Source organism: Balaenoptera borealis, assembly GCF_965194805.1.
Source record: "Balaenoptera borealis genome assembly, chromosome: 5".
NCBI lineage: Eukaryota > Metazoa > Chordata > Mammalia > Artiodactyla > Balaenopteridae > Balaenoptera > Balaenoptera borealis.
The window spans coordinates 101,965,403-101,982,795 of NC_138862.1; the positions used below are offsets into that span (position 1 = coordinate 101,965,403).

Here is a 17,393-nt window from a genome sequence, read left to right on the forward strand (position 1 = left end):
TGGATACTTTCCCATTCATACTGAATGTTTTAAATATGCTTATGTAGAAATAAATTTTGTTGATTCTATTATTTTCTGCTTTGAAAGTATAATATGTCCATGTATTTAATTTGTTGATTCTATTCCATGATTATCTTTATGTCTCATCCTCAAAGAATTTGTGCATGAGTATGTGTGTGTGTATAGCATATGCATAACCTTGATGGCTGACATTCATATGTGGGAATTTTGGCATTTTTCTTTTTCCAAACTCTGTTATTATGAAAGTTTTATTTAACTTTTTGGTTTGGGTTACTAGACAATATGGGTAGTGAAAATCAGAAGTCTCAGTCCATGATTGCCCCATACATGGTGTTCTTTTATATGAGACTCTTTTTCCTCCTTTTTTTTTTAAGCCAATTTCTTCACTGAACCTCAAATTGATAGTTGTAGTTGATCTAGCCTCTATTTTACAAAAGTGACTGACTGTGCATCTGAATTTAATCAGGGAGCTCTTTTCTCACTCACCCTTATGAACACGACTGAAGTCTCAATTTGCATTATCAGAGAGACTAAATCTGATCCCTTATTATATAGCCCCCTTCTTTCAAGCTCCCTCAGTTCTGAACTTAGTTTATGCTCACCTTATATTTTTGTGTTCTCTCTTTGCATCTGCCATCTAGTCATGTTCTTTTCCCAGCTTCAATTCCAACAATGTATTGAAAGGTTAATTTCATCATGTTATCCAATATCTTTATAAGAGAGAGAACTTTTGTCACTTCAGCCTCTACCCAGGTTTTTTAAGAATAAAATCCATTCCCTTTAGTTTGGCTCTTATGATCCACAATTCGCCCTTTGCCACTCTACTCCATCCTATCACACAGTATTCGATAGAAGGAATTCTGCTCCAAGCAGGTGAGTATCCTCAATTTACCTTTGCTTATGGTGTCTCCTAAAGGAGAAATTTTATCCCCTAATGATAGCTATCTTGGCTTCATTTTCTTTTTCTGAATATTTCAGTTCATTATCTACAATTTTTAAATTTATATTATCTACACTTTACGTTAAAAATGAATCATATTATATGTTATATTTAAAACTATTATAAGCATATAGTTGATATGATGATATCAATATCAGAGAAAGATGTAGTGGTGCAGCATTATTTATGTGTTTATTATTATTACATAAGGAAATCCTTAATGAAAACTTTTACCATGCTTTTTTTATGTTTACATATTCTCCTAAGATGCCTACCATTATCGACCTAGAAAGAAGCAAATGAAAATCTTGTAACTCTAGTTTTTCAAGATAAATATTAAAGAATAGTTTAAGGCTGTGAACATTCTCATTAGTTTCTGTGAAGAACAGTGATTTACTGAGTCAGTATACAAGTAACTATAACCCCTTTTATAGTTCCTTGTTTCTCCTTATAGGAAACCTCAACAACTTTTAACATCCCCTCAAGACAGTGTATTTCAAAAATAATCACTGTGTGCAGATATTTCTGTTTTCCTCCTTTGTTATCAACACTTAACAGAAAGTGAGTACTATCAGATTATTTCCCAAAGTGATTTCAAGACCATATTATTGACACAACTGTTACATCACTAGTGTGTTAAAAAGCAGTGATAGCAGAAATCAACTACAAGAAAAACACTGCAAAAAACGCAAACATGTGGAGACTAAACAATATACTACTAAACAACCAATGGATCACTGAATAAATCAAAGAGGAAATAGAAAAATAACTAGAGAGAAATGAAAATGAAAACAAGATGATCCAAAACCTATGCAACGCAGCAAAAGCAGTTCTAAGGGGTAGTTTATAGTGATACAAGCTTACCTCAGAAAACAAGAAAAATCTCAAATAAACAATCTAACCTTACACCTAAAGCAACTAGAGAAAGAAGAACAAGCAAAACCCAAAGTTAGGAGATGGAAAAAAATCATAGAGATCAGGGCAGAAATAAATGAAATAGAGATGAAGAAAACAACAGAAAAGATCAGTGAAGCTGGAAGCTGGTTCTTTGGAAATATAAAAAAACAACTGATAAACCTTTAGCCAGACTCATCACAAAAAAGGGAGAGGGCCCAAATCAATAAAATCAGAAATTTAAAAAAAGTTACAACTGACACCACAGATATACAAAGGTTCATAAGTGACTACAACATGTAAATATACACTGATAAAATGGACACCCTAGAAGAAATGGACAAATTCTTAGAAAGGTGAAATCTCCCATTACTGAACCAGGAGGTAATAGAAAATATAAACAGACCAATTACAAGTATTGAAATTGAATCAGTAAATAAAAAACTCCCAACAAATGTCCATGACCAGATGGCATCACAGGCAAATTCCATGAAACATTTAAAGAAGAGTTAACACCTAATTCTGAAATTATTCCAAAAATTTGCAGAGGAAAGAAGACTAGTGAACTCATTCAATGAGTTCCAGCACCATCTTGATACTAAAACCAGACAAAGATATCACAGGAAAAGAAAACTACAGGCCAATATCACTGATGAACATAGATGCAAAAATTTCTCAACAAAATACTAGCAAATGAACTGCAACAATACATCAAAAGGATTATACACCATGATCAAGTGGCATTTATCCCAGGGATATAAGTATTTTTCAGTATCTGCAAATCAATCAATGTGATATACCACATTAACAAAGTGAAGAATAAAACAAATTGAAGAATTAAAAATCATCGCAATAGATGCAGAAAAAACTTTTGATAAAATTCAACATTCATTTATGACAAAAACTCTTCAGAAATGGGCATAGAGGGAACATACCTCAACATAATAAAGGCCATATATGACAAACTCACCATTAACATCATACTCAATGGTGAAAAGCTGAAAGCATTCCCACTTAGATCAGGAACACGACAAGAATGCCCACTCTTGCCACTTTTATTCAACATAGTTTTGGAAGTCCTAGCCATGGAAATCGGAGAAGAAAAAGAAATAAAGGGAATCCAAATTGGAAAGGAAGAAGTAAAACTGTCACTGTTTGCAGATAACATGATACTATACATAGAAAATCCTAAAGACGCTACCAGAAAACTACTAGCGCTCATCAATGAATTCGGTAAAGTTGCAGGACACAAAATTAATACACAGAAATCTGTTGCATTTCTATACACTAACAACAAAATGTCAGAAAGGGAAATTAAGGAAGCAATCCCATTTACCATATCATCAAAAAGAATAAAATACCTGGGAATAAATATACATAAGGAGGCAAAAGACCTGTACTCTGAAAAATATAAGATGCTGATGAGAGAAATTGAAGACAACACAAACAGATGGAAAAATATACCCTGTTCTTGGATTGGAAGAATCAATATTGTTAAAATGACCGTACTACCCAAGGCAATCTACAGATTCTATACAATCCTTATCAAATTAACAATGGCGTTTTTCACAGAACTGCAACAAAAAATTAAAAATTTGTATGGAAACACAAAAGACCCTGAATAGCCAAAACAATCTTGAGAAAGAAGAATGGAGCTGGAGCAATCACATTCCCTGACTTCAGACTATAATACAAAACTATAGGAATCAAAACACGTGTGGTACTGGCACAAAAACTGACACTTAGATCAATAGAACAGGATAGAAATCCCAGAAATAAACCCACACACAATTTCCTTCTATGACAAAGGAGGAAAGAATATACAATTGAGAAAAGACAGTCTCTTCAATAAGTGTTTCTGGGAAAACTGGACAGCTACATGTAAAAAATGAAATTAGAACATTCTCTAACACCATATACAAAAAAAAAAAAAAACTCAAAATGGATTAAAGACTTAAATGTAAGAATGGATACTATAAAACCTCTAGAGGAAAACATAAGCAGAACACTCTTTGACTAAATCACAGCAATATTTTTTTTTTTTTATCTGTCTCCTAGAGTACTGGAAACAAAAGCAAAAATAAACAAATGGGACTGAATTAAACTTCGAAGCTTTTGCATAGCAAAGAAAACCATAAACAAAATGAAAAGACAACCTATGGAATGAGAGAAAATATTTGTAAACAATGCTACCAACAAGTGATACATTTCCAAAAGAAGCAAACAGCTTGTATGGCTCAATATCAAAATAACAAACAACCCAATTGAAAAATGGGCAGAAGACCTAAACAGACATTTCTCCAGAGAAGACAAACAGATGGTCGACAGGCACATGAAAAGATGTTCAACATTGCTAATTATTAGAGAAATACAAATCAAAACTTCAGTGAAGTATAACCTTACACCAGTCAGAATGGCCATCATCAAAATGTCTACAAATGATAAATGCTGGAGAGGGTGTGGAGAAAGTAAAACCCTCCTACACTGTTGGTAGGAATGTAAATTGGTGCAACCACTATGGAGTACAGTATGGAGGTTCCGTAAAAAACTAAAAATAGAGTTGCCATATGATACAGCAATCCCACTCTTGGGCATATATCTGGGAAACATGAAAACTCTAAATTGAAAAGATACATGCAATTCAATGTTCACAGCAGTACTATTTACAATAGCCAAGACATGGATGCAGCCTAAATGTCCACAGACAGATGAAAGGATAAAGAGGATGTGGTATATATATGTACAGTGGAATATTACTCAGCCATAAAAAGAATGAAATAATGCCATTTGCAGCAACATGGATAGACCTAGAGATTATCATACCAAGTGAAGTTGGACAGAGAAAGACAAATATCATATGATATCGTTTATATGTGGAATCTTAAAAAAAATGATACAACTGAACTTATTTGAAAAATAGAAATAGACTCACAAACAGAAAACAAACATATGGTTACCAAAGGGGGAAATGGGGGAGGAATAAATTAGGAGTTTGGGATTAACAGATACACTACTATATATAAAATAGAGAAACAACAGGGACCTATTGTATAGCACAAGGAACTATATTCAATAGCTTATAATAACATAAAATGGAAAAGAATCTGAAGAAGTATATATATATATACACACACACATATATGTATATGTATAACTGAATCACTTTGCTGTATAACTGAAAAACAACTATATTTCAATAAAAAATTAAATATATAAAAAAGCAGTGATACCATAAACAAAAGACAGGATTGATTGTGATATCTAGCACTGAATACCAAAGCTTAATTAATATTCTTCTTTTCACTAATTTTTTTTATCAAGATGATGTTTCCACAATATGAAATCATTTTAAGGGTTTTCTGTTAACATTAATTTTTATAGATAATTTTTTTCAATTGATAACCATTGGTCACAGACAACCCCTAGCTACACTTAAGTATTTTTTGTGAGTTGCTATCTTGTGAGTATAGGTAATTCTAACATCATATTGTTTGTTATTTTTTTAAATGTAAGATGGAGAATGAAGCAAGAATATGTGTTGCAACTGACTTGTCACTTGGCTCTGCACAGCATCACTAAGAGATATATAAAACTTCCACTCAGGGTTTAGAATTATAAGAGTAAGAGTTATGATTTTCTGTACACCAGCTTAAAGAAGTCTAAAACTCCAGAGCGTAAAGTCTAACTGATTTTCTCTAGTACATTAATCAAAGCACATTTGACAACTAGAATTATGTTGTTATTCCTGTGAAGCACTCAAAATTCTTAATTCCCAGGTGGCATTTATTTCACTATTCTGAAGAAGAAACATATGAAAGAAACCTTAGTTAAAATATGAAATGAAATAAAAATGGTAAAATATTTCTGATCAGCCATACATTAAATAACTGCTTGACTTGCAGAGCCAAACATTAATGCTGCATACCCTATCTATAATCTCTTAAAGAAATAAACAAAAAATGTATCTTTTGCTATCTCTTTAAGTGTTAAAATTATGTTTATGTTTCTATAAAGTTTATAATGTTTTACATGATTTTATAATGTTTATAACCCCTGCCAACAAATCAACAGCAAACTAATACCAAAACCTAATATCAAGTATGGCTGTATTCATTCATTCTTAATGAAAGAATTACAAGTTGAAAAAATGTAGAGGCTCAAGAACACAAAAGAAGCACATATGTAAAAATAACAATGTATCAGACCATAGAACACTTAGAGAATTAAAGAATCTCTTTAAGATTGAACTTTAGTATTTTTGCTCTTATAAGTTGAATAAGGGGGTTTACGTGTTTTGAGTTATGCTTCTTGTACCTGTGCTAAACAGGGTAGGAGATCATGTACCAGATGGGGTACCAGATTATGATCACTTGCCTCTAATGCACTAAATCTGGATCCTAACTACGGAATCCTAAAACCTGAAAATCTGGAGACTGCCTTCATTTTGTTTTATTTGTACTTACTTATTGCTATTATAGCAAATCTAAAGGTTTAAGATTTCCAGGACTGGTATAGGGCAAAGTTAGTAATCACATTCAAGCAATGTTACAATGAGGAACAATGCAAAGATGCCTACGCTATTAGACATTTGTATAGTTAATAATATTCCTAAACAACATTGAAAAAAAGTTATTGATTATCTGATCAAAGTCACATGCCATATCAAATACAGAGGCTGAGCGATTATAATCACTTCTGATCATGGAGGAGAGATCTGTACAACAAGCTGTAGGTAACACAACCATTTTAACGAAAGTTTTAAAGAAATGTGACCAGAACTAGATCACAACAGCAACATCATCATTTTATCATGCTCATGTATCTCCTGCTTTGCCCCTTATTTCAAACATATTAGCAAAAGAGTTATTGCAAAAGGATAAAATGTCTAAGGTACAGATGCTCTAAATTATAATTCTGAATAAACTAGAAACATTAAATGTATGATCCTCCACCCTAAAGTTTCTAGTTATTCACAAAATATAACTATATTGTTTCCCTATTCTAAATGATTATGTGAGGTTTAAGTTTTAATACTGGAAAATAAATTCTGTATTTTTTCTGCAAAATTATCAAACCCTAACTTTTAAAGACATATTTAACCCATTAATCCTGATTTATTTTCTAAGATTTCACAATGTATATATGAAATATTTAGATTTTATTTTTAATTTACAAATTTTACCTAGAAAAACTACCTAATTATGTAACACATATTCATATCTACATGATCCCTTTGTGATAGTACGACTAGCAAACCCAATCAGGACAAAATCCTAGTTTTCCATATAGTGCTAATATTCTATGTTACAAAATTGAAACTGTGAAACAGTGGACATTCCAAACTATTGTGGTATGCATTATGTTTCATACAGACAGAACTTTTCTTTGAAAAGGATAATTATTTTACTCAAATTTTGATTATTTTGTTACAAAATAATTTTCAATTTATTTAAATTTCACCATCCACGAAATCATTTTTCCTGGATGATTTCAGGAAATCATCAAAAGTAAAATCATTTTTACTCTGATTTACTCAGAGTAAAAATTTCTCTCCCTCTCTCTCTCTCTGACACTAAATAAAGGCCAGAGCTACCATTCCACTTAATGTTGAAATACTGAACTTTTTCACCATAGGATTGCAAACAAGGTGAAGAGCTTCACACTTACTATTTATAATCAACGCTCAACCTGAGATATTAACCATTGTAATAGAGGGGGAAAAAAGGAGTAAAAACAATAAAACTGAAAAAGGAAGAAGTGAGGGACTTCCCTGGCGGTCCACTGGTTAAGATTCCGTGCTTGCAAGGCAGGGGGTGCAGATTCAATCGTTGGTCGGGGAACTAAAATCCCACATGCCCCGTGGTGCAGCAGAAAAAACCCCAAACAAACAAACAAAACAAAACAAAAAAAGGAAGAAGTGATATGCCCTTACTTATAGATGGCATGATGGTTAATATAGTAAACCATAAGGAATGTACAAAGTAACTAACAGAATAAGCCAATTTGGCAAGGTCACAGAATGCAAGGTTAACATAAAAGATTTGATAATACTTTTAAATACTAGCAATGAATCATTCTAAGTAAAATTTAAAATTACATTTATAATGGTATCAAGTATAAAATGTTCATAGATATTTACAAATAAATTTTCCAAAAATAGTATGTGTGTTACAGAAATAAAGAGCAGAAATAAAAAATAAGTTACACTTTTTTTAAAAATTAAAGCCTTATGTGCATTAAAAGATACTGTAAATTTATATATGTTTTTCCTTTTACAGTTAATGATTTTTGTGGTCTCCCTATGAAATCTTTGTGAACCAAAATCACATAGACGCCTGATATCAGGCTGAGAAAATCTCTTTATGTTCCCAGTTTGCTGAGAATTTTACTATAAATGAATGTTGAATATTGTTAAAAGCCCTTCTCTCAGTAGAAAAGTTTGTTTCTTCTTTTCTGTTAATATGGTCAGCTACACTTACTGATTGATTTCTAAATGTTAATCAACTGTTCATTCCTCACATAAAACCTACCTGGTGTTGATGTTTAATCATTTTTTAAAAATTGATTGATTTTTGCCAGTATTTTAGTTAAAGATGTATGTGTTTGTTCATAAAGAATCTTAGTCTGCAATTTTATCCCCTTACAATGTCTTAGTAAGTTTTTGATATTAGGATTATGCTGATCTCATATAATAAGTTGCGGATATTTCTTCCTTCTCTATGTTCTGAAAGTGGTTTGGTGTGAAGTTTCTCTTTGAGGGTATAGAATGCTTCCTATTGCTGTCAGATGCTGCACTTAGAGGGAGTATAATTGCCCATTGTTTTGGGGAAATCTTTATCACTGGGAAGTTCTCCCTCCCATTATCCCGTGTAGTGACAGCAAATATCAGTATTGGGGATTGTGTTGCTGAGAGTCTGCAGAGTTTTCATGGACTACTCTTTACCATGAAGTGCTAAGAATATTTTTTTTAACATCTTTATTGGAGTATAATTGCTTTACATCGTTGTGTCAATTTCTGCTGTATAACAAAGTGAATCAGCTATACATATACATACATCACCATATCCCCTCCCTCTACCATCTCCCTCCAACCCTCCCAATCCAACCCCTCTAGGTGGTCACAAAGCACCGAGCTGATCTCCCTGTGCTATGCGGCTGCTTCCCACTAGCTATTTATTTTACATTTGGTAGTGTATATATGTCAATGCCACTCTCTAACTTCTTCCCAGCTTACCCTTCCCCATCCCCATATCCTCAAGCCCATTCTCTACATCTGCATCTTTATTCCTGTCCTGCCCCTAGGTTCTTTAGAACCTTTTTTTTTTTTAGATTCCATATATATGTTAGCAGACAGTATTTGTTTTTCTATTTCTGACTTACTTCACTCTGTAGGACAGACTCTAGGTCCATCCACCCCATTACAAATAACTCAATTTTGTTTCTTTTTATGGCTGAGTAATATTCCATTGTATATACGTGCCACATCTTCTCTATCCATTCATCGGTCGATGGACACTTAGGTGGCTTCCATGTCCTATGTATTGTAAATAGTGGTGCAATGAACATTGTGGTACATGACTCTTTTTGAATTATGGTTTTCTCAGGGTATATGCCCAGTAGTGGGATTGCTGGGTCGTATGGTAGTTCTATTTTTAGTTTTTTAAGGAAGCTCCATTCTGTTTTCAATAGTGGCTGTATCAATTTACATTCCCACCAACAGTGCAAGAGGGTTCCCTTTTCTCCACACCCTCTCCAGCATTTATTGTTTGTAGACATTTTGATGATGGCCATTCTGACTGGTGTGAAGTAATACCTCATTGTAGTTTTGATTTGCATTTCTCTAAAGATTAGTGATGTTGAGCATCCTTTCATGTGTTTCTTGGCAATCTGTATATCTTCTTTGGAGAAATGTCTATTTAGATAGATCTTCTGTCCATTTTTGGATTGATCTGTTTGTTTTTTTGATACTGAGGTGCATGAGTTGCTTGCATATTTTGGAGAATAATCTTTCATCAGTTGCTTCATTTGCAAATACTTTCTCCCATTCTGAGGGTTCTTTTCATCTTGTTTATGGTTTCCTTTGCTGCGCAAAAGCTTTTAAGTTTAATTAGGTCCCATTTGTTTTTTTATGTTTTTATTTCCATTTCTCTAAGAAGTGGGTCAAAAAAGATCTTGCTGTGATTTATGTCATAGAGTGTCCTGCCTATGTTTTCCTCTAAGAGTTTATAGTGTCTGGCCTTACATTTAGGTCTTTAATCCATTTTGAGTTTATTTTTGTGCATGGTGTTAGGAAGTGTTCTAATTTCATTCTTTTACATGTAGCTGTCCAGTTTTCCCAGCACCATTTATTGAAGAGGCTGTCTTTTCTCCATTGTATATTCTTGCCTCCTTTATCAAAGATAAGGTGACCATATGTGTGTGGGTTTATCTCTGGGCTTTCTATCCTGTTCCACTGATCTATGTTTCTGTTCTTGTGCCAGCACCATACTGTCTTGATTACTGTAGCTTTGTAGTATAGTCTGAAGTCAGGGAGCCTGATTCCTCCAGTTCCATTTTTCATTCTCAAGATTGCTTTGGTTTTCGGGGTCTTTCGTGTTTCCATAAAAAGTGAAATTTTTTGTTCTAGTTCTGTGAAAAATGCCATTGGTTGTTTAGTAGGGATTGCATTGAATCTGTAGATTGCTTTGGGTAGTAGAGTCATTTTCACAATGTTGATTCTTTCAATCTAAGAACATGGTATATCTCTCCATCTGTTTGTATCATCTTTAATTTCTTTCATCAGTGTCTTATAATTTTCTGCATAGAGGTCTTTTGTCTCCCTAGGCAGGTTTATTCCTAGGTATTTTATTCTTTTTATTGCAATGGTATATGGGAGTGTTTCCTTAATTTCTCTTTCAGATTTTTCATCATTAGTGTATAGGAATGCAAGAGATATCTGTGTATTAATTTTGTATTCTGTTACTTTATCAAATGCATTGATTAGCTCTAGTAATTTTCTGCTAGCATCTTCAGATTCTGTATGTATAGTATCATATCATCTGTAAGCAGTGACAGTTTTACTTTTTCTTTTCTGATTTGGATTCCTTTTATTTCTTTTTCTTCTCTGATTGCTGTAGCTAAAACTTCCAAAACTATGTTGAATAATAGTGGTGAGAGTGGACAACCTTGTCTTGTTCCTGATTTTAGTGGAAATGGTTTCAGGTTTTCACCATTGAGGATGATGTTGGCTGTGGGTTTGTCATATATGGCCCTTATTATGTTGAGGAAAGTTTCCTCTATGCCTCCTTTCTGGAGGATTTTTATCATAATGGGTGCTGGATTTTGCTAAAAACTTTTCCTGCATGTATTGAGATTACCATATGGTTTTTATCCTTCAGTTTGTTAATATGGTGTATCACATTGATTGATTTGCATATGTTGAAGAATCCTTGCATCATGGAATAAACCCCTCTTGATCATGGTGTATGATCCTTTAATGTGCTGTTGGATTCTGTTTGCTAGTATTTTGTTGAGGATTTTTGCATCTATGTTCATCAGTGATATTGGCCTGTAGTTTTCTTTCTTTGTGACATCTTTTTCTGGTTTTGGTATCAGGGTGATGGTGGCCACGCAGTATGAGTTTGGGAGTGTTCCTCCCTCTGCTATATTTTGGAAGAGTTTGAGAAGGATAGGTGTTAGCTCTTCTCTAAATGTTTGATAGAATTCGCCTGTGAATCCATCTGGTCCTGGGCTTTTGGTTGTTGAAAGATTTTTAATCACAGTTGTAATTTCAGTGCTTGTGATTGGTCTGTTCATATTTTCTATTTCTTCCTGGTTCAGTCTCGGAAGGTTGTGCATTTCTAAGAATTTGTCCATTTCTTCCCGGTTGTCCATTTTATTGGCATATAGTTACTTGTAGTAATCTCTCATGATCCTTTGTATTTCTGCAGTGTCAGTTGTTACTTCTCCATTTTCATTTCTAATTCTGTTGATTTGAGTCTTCTCCCTTTTTTCCTGATGAGTCTGGCTAACGGTTTATCAATTTTGTTTATCTTCTCCAAAGAACCAGCTTTTAGTTTTATTGATCTTTGCTATCATTTCCTTAATTTCTTTTTCATTGATTTCTGATCTGACCATTATGATTTCTTTCCTTTTGCTAACTTTGGGGTTTTTTTTGTTGTTCTTCTTCTTTCTCTAATTGCTTCAGGTGTAAGGTTAGGTTGTTTATTTGAGATGTTTCTTGTTTCTTGAGGTAGGATTGTAATTGCTATAAACTTCCTTCTTACAACTGCTTTTGCTGCATCCCATAGGTTTTGGGTCATCGGGGTTTCATTATCATTTGTTTCTAGGTATTTTTTGATTTCCTCTTTGATTTCTTCAGTGATCTCTTGGTCATTTAGTAGCATATTTTTTAGCCTCCATGTGTTTGAATTTTTACAGTGTTTTTCCTGTAATTGATATCCAGTCTCACAATGTTGTGGTCTGAAATGATACTTGATACGATTTCAATTTTCTTATATTGACCAAGGCTTGATTTGTGACCCAAGATATGATCTATACTGGAGAATGTTCCATGAGTACTTGAGAAGAAAGTGTATTCTGTAGTTTTTGGATAGAATGTCCTATAAATATCAATTAAGTCCATTTGTTTAATGTGTCATTTAAAGCTTGTGTTTCCTTATTTGTTTTCATTTTGGTTGATCTGTCCATCAGTGAAAGTGGACTGTTAAAGTCTCATACTATTTTTGTGTTACTGTTGACTTCCCCTTTCACACTTGTTAGCATTTACCTTATTAGTTTAGGTGCTCTTATGTTGGATGCATAAATATTTAAAATTGTTATATCTTTTTCTTGGATTGATCCATTTATCATTATGTAGTGTCCTCTTTGTCTCTTGTAATAATCTTTATTTTAAAGTCTATTTTGTCTGATATGAGAATTGCTACTCCAGCTTTCTTTTGATTTCCATTTGCAAGGAATATCTTTTTCTGTCCCCTCACTTTCAGTGTGTATGTGTTCCTCAGTCTGAAGTTGGTCTCTTGTAGACAGCATATATACGGGTCTTGTTTTTGTATCCATTCAGCCAGTCTATGTCTTTTGGTTGTAGCATTTAATCCATTTACATTTAAGGTAATTATCAATATGTATGCTCCTATTACCATTTCTTAATTCTTTTGGGTTTGTTATTGTAGGTCTTTTCCTTCTCTTGTGTATTCTGCTTAGAGAAGTTCCTTTAGCATTTGTTGTAAGGCTGGTTTGGTGATGATGAATTCTCTTAGCTTTGGCTTGTCTGTAAAGCTTTTAATTTCTCTGTCGAATCTGAATGAGATCCTTGCTGGGTAGAGTAATCTTGGTTGTAGGTTTTTCTCTTTCAGCACTTTAAATATGTTCTGCCACTCCCTTCTGGCTTGCAGAGTTTCTGCTGTAAGATCAGCTGTTAACCTTATGGATATTCCCTCGTATGTTATTTGTTGCTTTTCCCTTGCTGCTTTTAATATTTTTTCTTTGTATTTAATTTGTAATAGTTTGATTAATATGTATCTTGGCTTGTTTCTCTTGGATTTATCCTGTATGGGACTCTCTGCGCTTCCTTGACTTGGTTGACTATTTCCTTTCCCATATTAGGGAAGTTCTCAACTATAATCTCTTCAAACATTTTCTCAGACTTTTTCTTTTTCTCTCCTTCTTTTGGGACCACTATAATTCAAATGTCTGTGTGTTTAATGTTGTCCCAGAGGTCTCTGAGACTGTCCTCAATTCTTTTCATTCTTTTTTCTTTATTCTGCTCTGTGGTAGTTTTTTCCACTGTTTTATCTTCCAGGTCACTTATCCGTTCTTCTGCCTCAGGTATTCTGCTATTGATTCCTTCTAAAGAATTTTTAATTTCATTTATTTTGTTGTTAATTATTGTTTGCTCTTTAGTTCTTGTAGGTCCTTGTTAAACGTTTCTTGCATTTAATCCTGCTTGCACACAGGATTCTTGGTGGCTGCAGCAGCAGCATTAGCATTTCATGCCCATCTCTCATGTCCACGCTGATAGCTGTGGCTCGCGCCCATCTCTGGAGCTCATTTAGGCGGTGCTCTGAATCCCCTTTCCTTGTGCACCCTGAAACAATGGTCTCTTGCCTCTTAGGCAGGTCCAGAGTTTTTCCCAGACTCCCTCCCTGCCAGCTGTGGTGCACTAGCCCCCTTCAGGCTGTGTTCACGCAGCCAACCCCAGTCTTCTCCCTGGGATCTGACCTCCGAAGCCTGAGCCTCAGCTCCCAGCCCCCACCTGCCCCAGCCGGTGAGCAGACAAGCCTCTCAGGCTGGTGAGTGCTGGTTGGCACTGATCCACTTTGCAGGAATCTCTCTGCCTTGCCTTCTGCACCCCTGTTACTGTGCTCTCTTCCATGGTTCTGAAGCTTCCCCCTGCCACCCCCCGTCTCCACCAGTGAAGGGGCTTCCTAGTGTGTGGAAACTTTTCCTCCTTCGCAGTTCCCTCCCAGAGGTGAAGGGTCCATCCCTATTCTTTTTTTAAATTATTTATTTATTTATGGCTGTGTTGGGTCTTTGTTTCTGTGTGTGGGCTTTCTCTAGTTGCAGCAAGTGGGGACCACTCTTCATCGCGGTGTGCGGGCCTCTCACTATCGCGGCCTCTCTTGTTGTGGAGCACAGTCTCCAGACGCGCAGGCTCAGTAATTGTGGCTCACGGGCCCAGTTGCTCCGCGGCATGTGGGATCTTCCCAGACCAGGGCTCAAACCCATGTCCCCTGCATTGGCAGGCAGATTCTCAACCACTGCGCCACCAGGGAAGCCCCATCCCTATTCTTTTGTCTCTGTTTTTCCTTTTTTCTTTTGCCTTACCCAAGTAGGTGGGGAGTTTCTTGCCTTTTGGGAAGGCTGAGGTCTTCTGCCAGCGTTCAGTAGGTGTTCTGTAGGAGTTGTTCCACATGTAGATGTATTTTTGATGTATTTGTGGGGAGGAAGGTGATCTCCACATCTTACTCCTTCAACATCTTGAAGGGAAAAGGCCACTAAGAATATTTTTAGATTCAAATACTCAGAGTTGTTTGGTCCTGTCACTCTACTTACTACTTTTTTTTCTGTGTGGGAGGGGAGGGTTTATTTTTTCCCCCAAATCTCTTGACACTCAGCCTGGTTACTTATACATTTGATATGTGTCAGTTTCATGTACAGTAATCACAGCTGCAGGTCTTTCAAGACACTTTTTAGATCTGTATTTTCCTGTTTGTTTTTGTTTTTGTTTTAACAGTACTCTATGTTGTCCTTTATATCTAATGGGAGATATTGACAAAAAGCAATATATGAGAAGTATTCTCTATAGAGAAACACAAAAGTTTATTCAAAATCAGTTTCATCTGTTAATCTCAAACTCCAGTCCTTCCCTACCCCACCCCACCCACTTTCCTCCCCTGCTAATCTGGGATTAGCAGATGTAAACTATTATATATAGGATGGATAAACAACAAGGTCCTACCATATAGCACAGGGAACTATTGATATATTCAATATCTTATGATAAACCATAATGGAAAAGACTATAAAGAAAGAATGTCTATATGTATATAACTGAGTCACTTTGCTGTACAGCAGAGATTGGCAAAATACTGTAAATCAACTATACTTCAATAAAAAATCAGTTTCAGTAAATAATTTGGAACATAAATATCATACTCAAAATCTTATAAAAAGAAACTGAACTCAATATCATTCAGTATTGCAAATCTGTTATATCATCATTGACTTCAATTACTAATCACAATAAAGCACATTTTATTTGTTTATACCTTTGCAGTTCTTAAGAGCTTATGCTTAATGGTTGTTGAATCCTTTAAATATTTTAAATAAGGATAACCATTTTAATGTTTTTAACAAATCTATATTGAGAAACAAACTGAGAATTGTATTAGCGAGTAACTAACATTAATGGGTAAATATTAGTGCTGTATTCACAGTGAATTTTTTCAAGTAAGTGTGTTATGAAAACTGCTGAAGAAGCAAAGAAGTAAGAACAAACAAATTAGAAGAAAGGAGGATTATAAAAAGGCCACATTTATGTTAGGTAAATGAGTACCTGAGAAACTTAGAAATTGGGTGCTATATTAGGCTAGCAGTTTATCTACCACAAGATAATGAAAGAAAGATCTGCTCTTAGCAGAAGACAGATTAGTCCCAAACAGGGTGGAAAATCCATTCTTCCCTAAGAACCTTCTCTAGCAAGAAGCACTGTAAATTGAGGTTGGCCTTTTCAGCCAGATTATAACAGAAAACTAGTGGAATTGTTGATCCATCAAGAGTCAGGTAATTCACTTTGAGTTATATAAGATAATAATGTTCAACTAGATGTTTGCAAAATAAAATCATATTATATGTACCAGAAAAGAGAAGTATCACTATAAATAACATAGGCAATCATTGATTATGACATAGGTACTAAGTGTACATAAACACATACGTACAAACAGAATATATTGTTATATTTAATATAAATATTAGTGTTATGACATCTAGTAGTAGGGTGAAATAAAATGCGAAAATTTTATGTTCTGTTTTATATTTCTTTTTTAAATGTTCATAGTATTTGAACATCTGGAAACTAAAAAGATGACATTTTAAGTTTTGAGGTAAAACACCTATTTTACCCTCTCTGAAAGACAAAAATGACTTGTCCTCAGCCATTAGCATATTACACAATAATCCATTCATAGGCCAAAAATGAATCCTGATTATTTTGCTCTAATTTTAGCACTTTCTACTTATTTTTTATTCCAGTAAACACATTCAAAAGTGAGAACAAAATCTAAAAAAAAATTTTTAAGGGATAAAAGCAGTTGTGATTCCCTAAATCCAAAACATTAGTGTGTATGAGCGACTGAGAAACATGTCAGGGTGGCAAAATTCATTTCAAGTTTCAAAAACCTGTACAAAAGTTATTGTTAATAATACATAATCTACATGAAGGTGATGACAAATGATGAAAGGAATCAAACAGATACTTAAAAAAGAATGCGGATTTCTTCTTGATGATGTGCTCTACTTGCCTCTACAAGACAGTAAAACTAGTTGATGAGAAGGATTTTAATTTTATTTGTCACTATAAGATGTGAAAATTCAGGGTAGCTAGATCTCTCCCCTCCTTTTATTTTATCAGTTTGATTTCCCTTGAGTCAGTGCAGTTCTATGTTCTTCCTCTTCAGCATCTGCTCTTGAGGATCAGTTCTTTCAGGGTTATCTTACAATTTTATAACAAAAGAGCAGATGTTTTCTAAAAGTGGTATTCACATGATTGAATTTATTATAATAGTAGAAAAAGGTGTGGCTGCCACTGGAACCTTGTTTTCCGAAGTTTGCACTCTGACACTAATGCAGTACTTTTAAAGAAAAAAAAGTTCCAAGTCAAAGATTACCATAATCATTAAAGGCATTATACAAAAGTTGTGTATCAAAATATAAACCATGCGGGCACAACTAGATGCTAATGAATAGCATCTACAAAGGTTAAATATAAATACACATAATTATAGCTTTCTTGTGACAAGAAATTATTACTTTCTTT

General features: G+C 34.3%; 2 long non-coding RNA genes across 2 annotated transcripts in view; one reads left to right on the forward strand and one right to left on the reverse strand.

Moving 5' to 3' along the window:
- LOC309629838 overlaps nucleotides 1–12,934 on the reverse strand; it is a 672,195-nt gene extending 659,261 nt beyond the window's left edge. Inside the window, exon 1 of the long non-coding RNA XR_014245259.1 lies at nucleotides 12,893–12,934. This is a non-coding gene — a long non-coding RNA (uncharacterized lncRNA). The remainder of the gene's footprint in view (nucleotides 1–12,892) is intronic.
- LOC309629843 overlaps nucleotides 1–17,393 on the forward strand; it is an 864,222-nt gene that overhangs the window by 650,266 nt on the left and 196,563 nt on the right. The window lies entirely within an intron of this gene.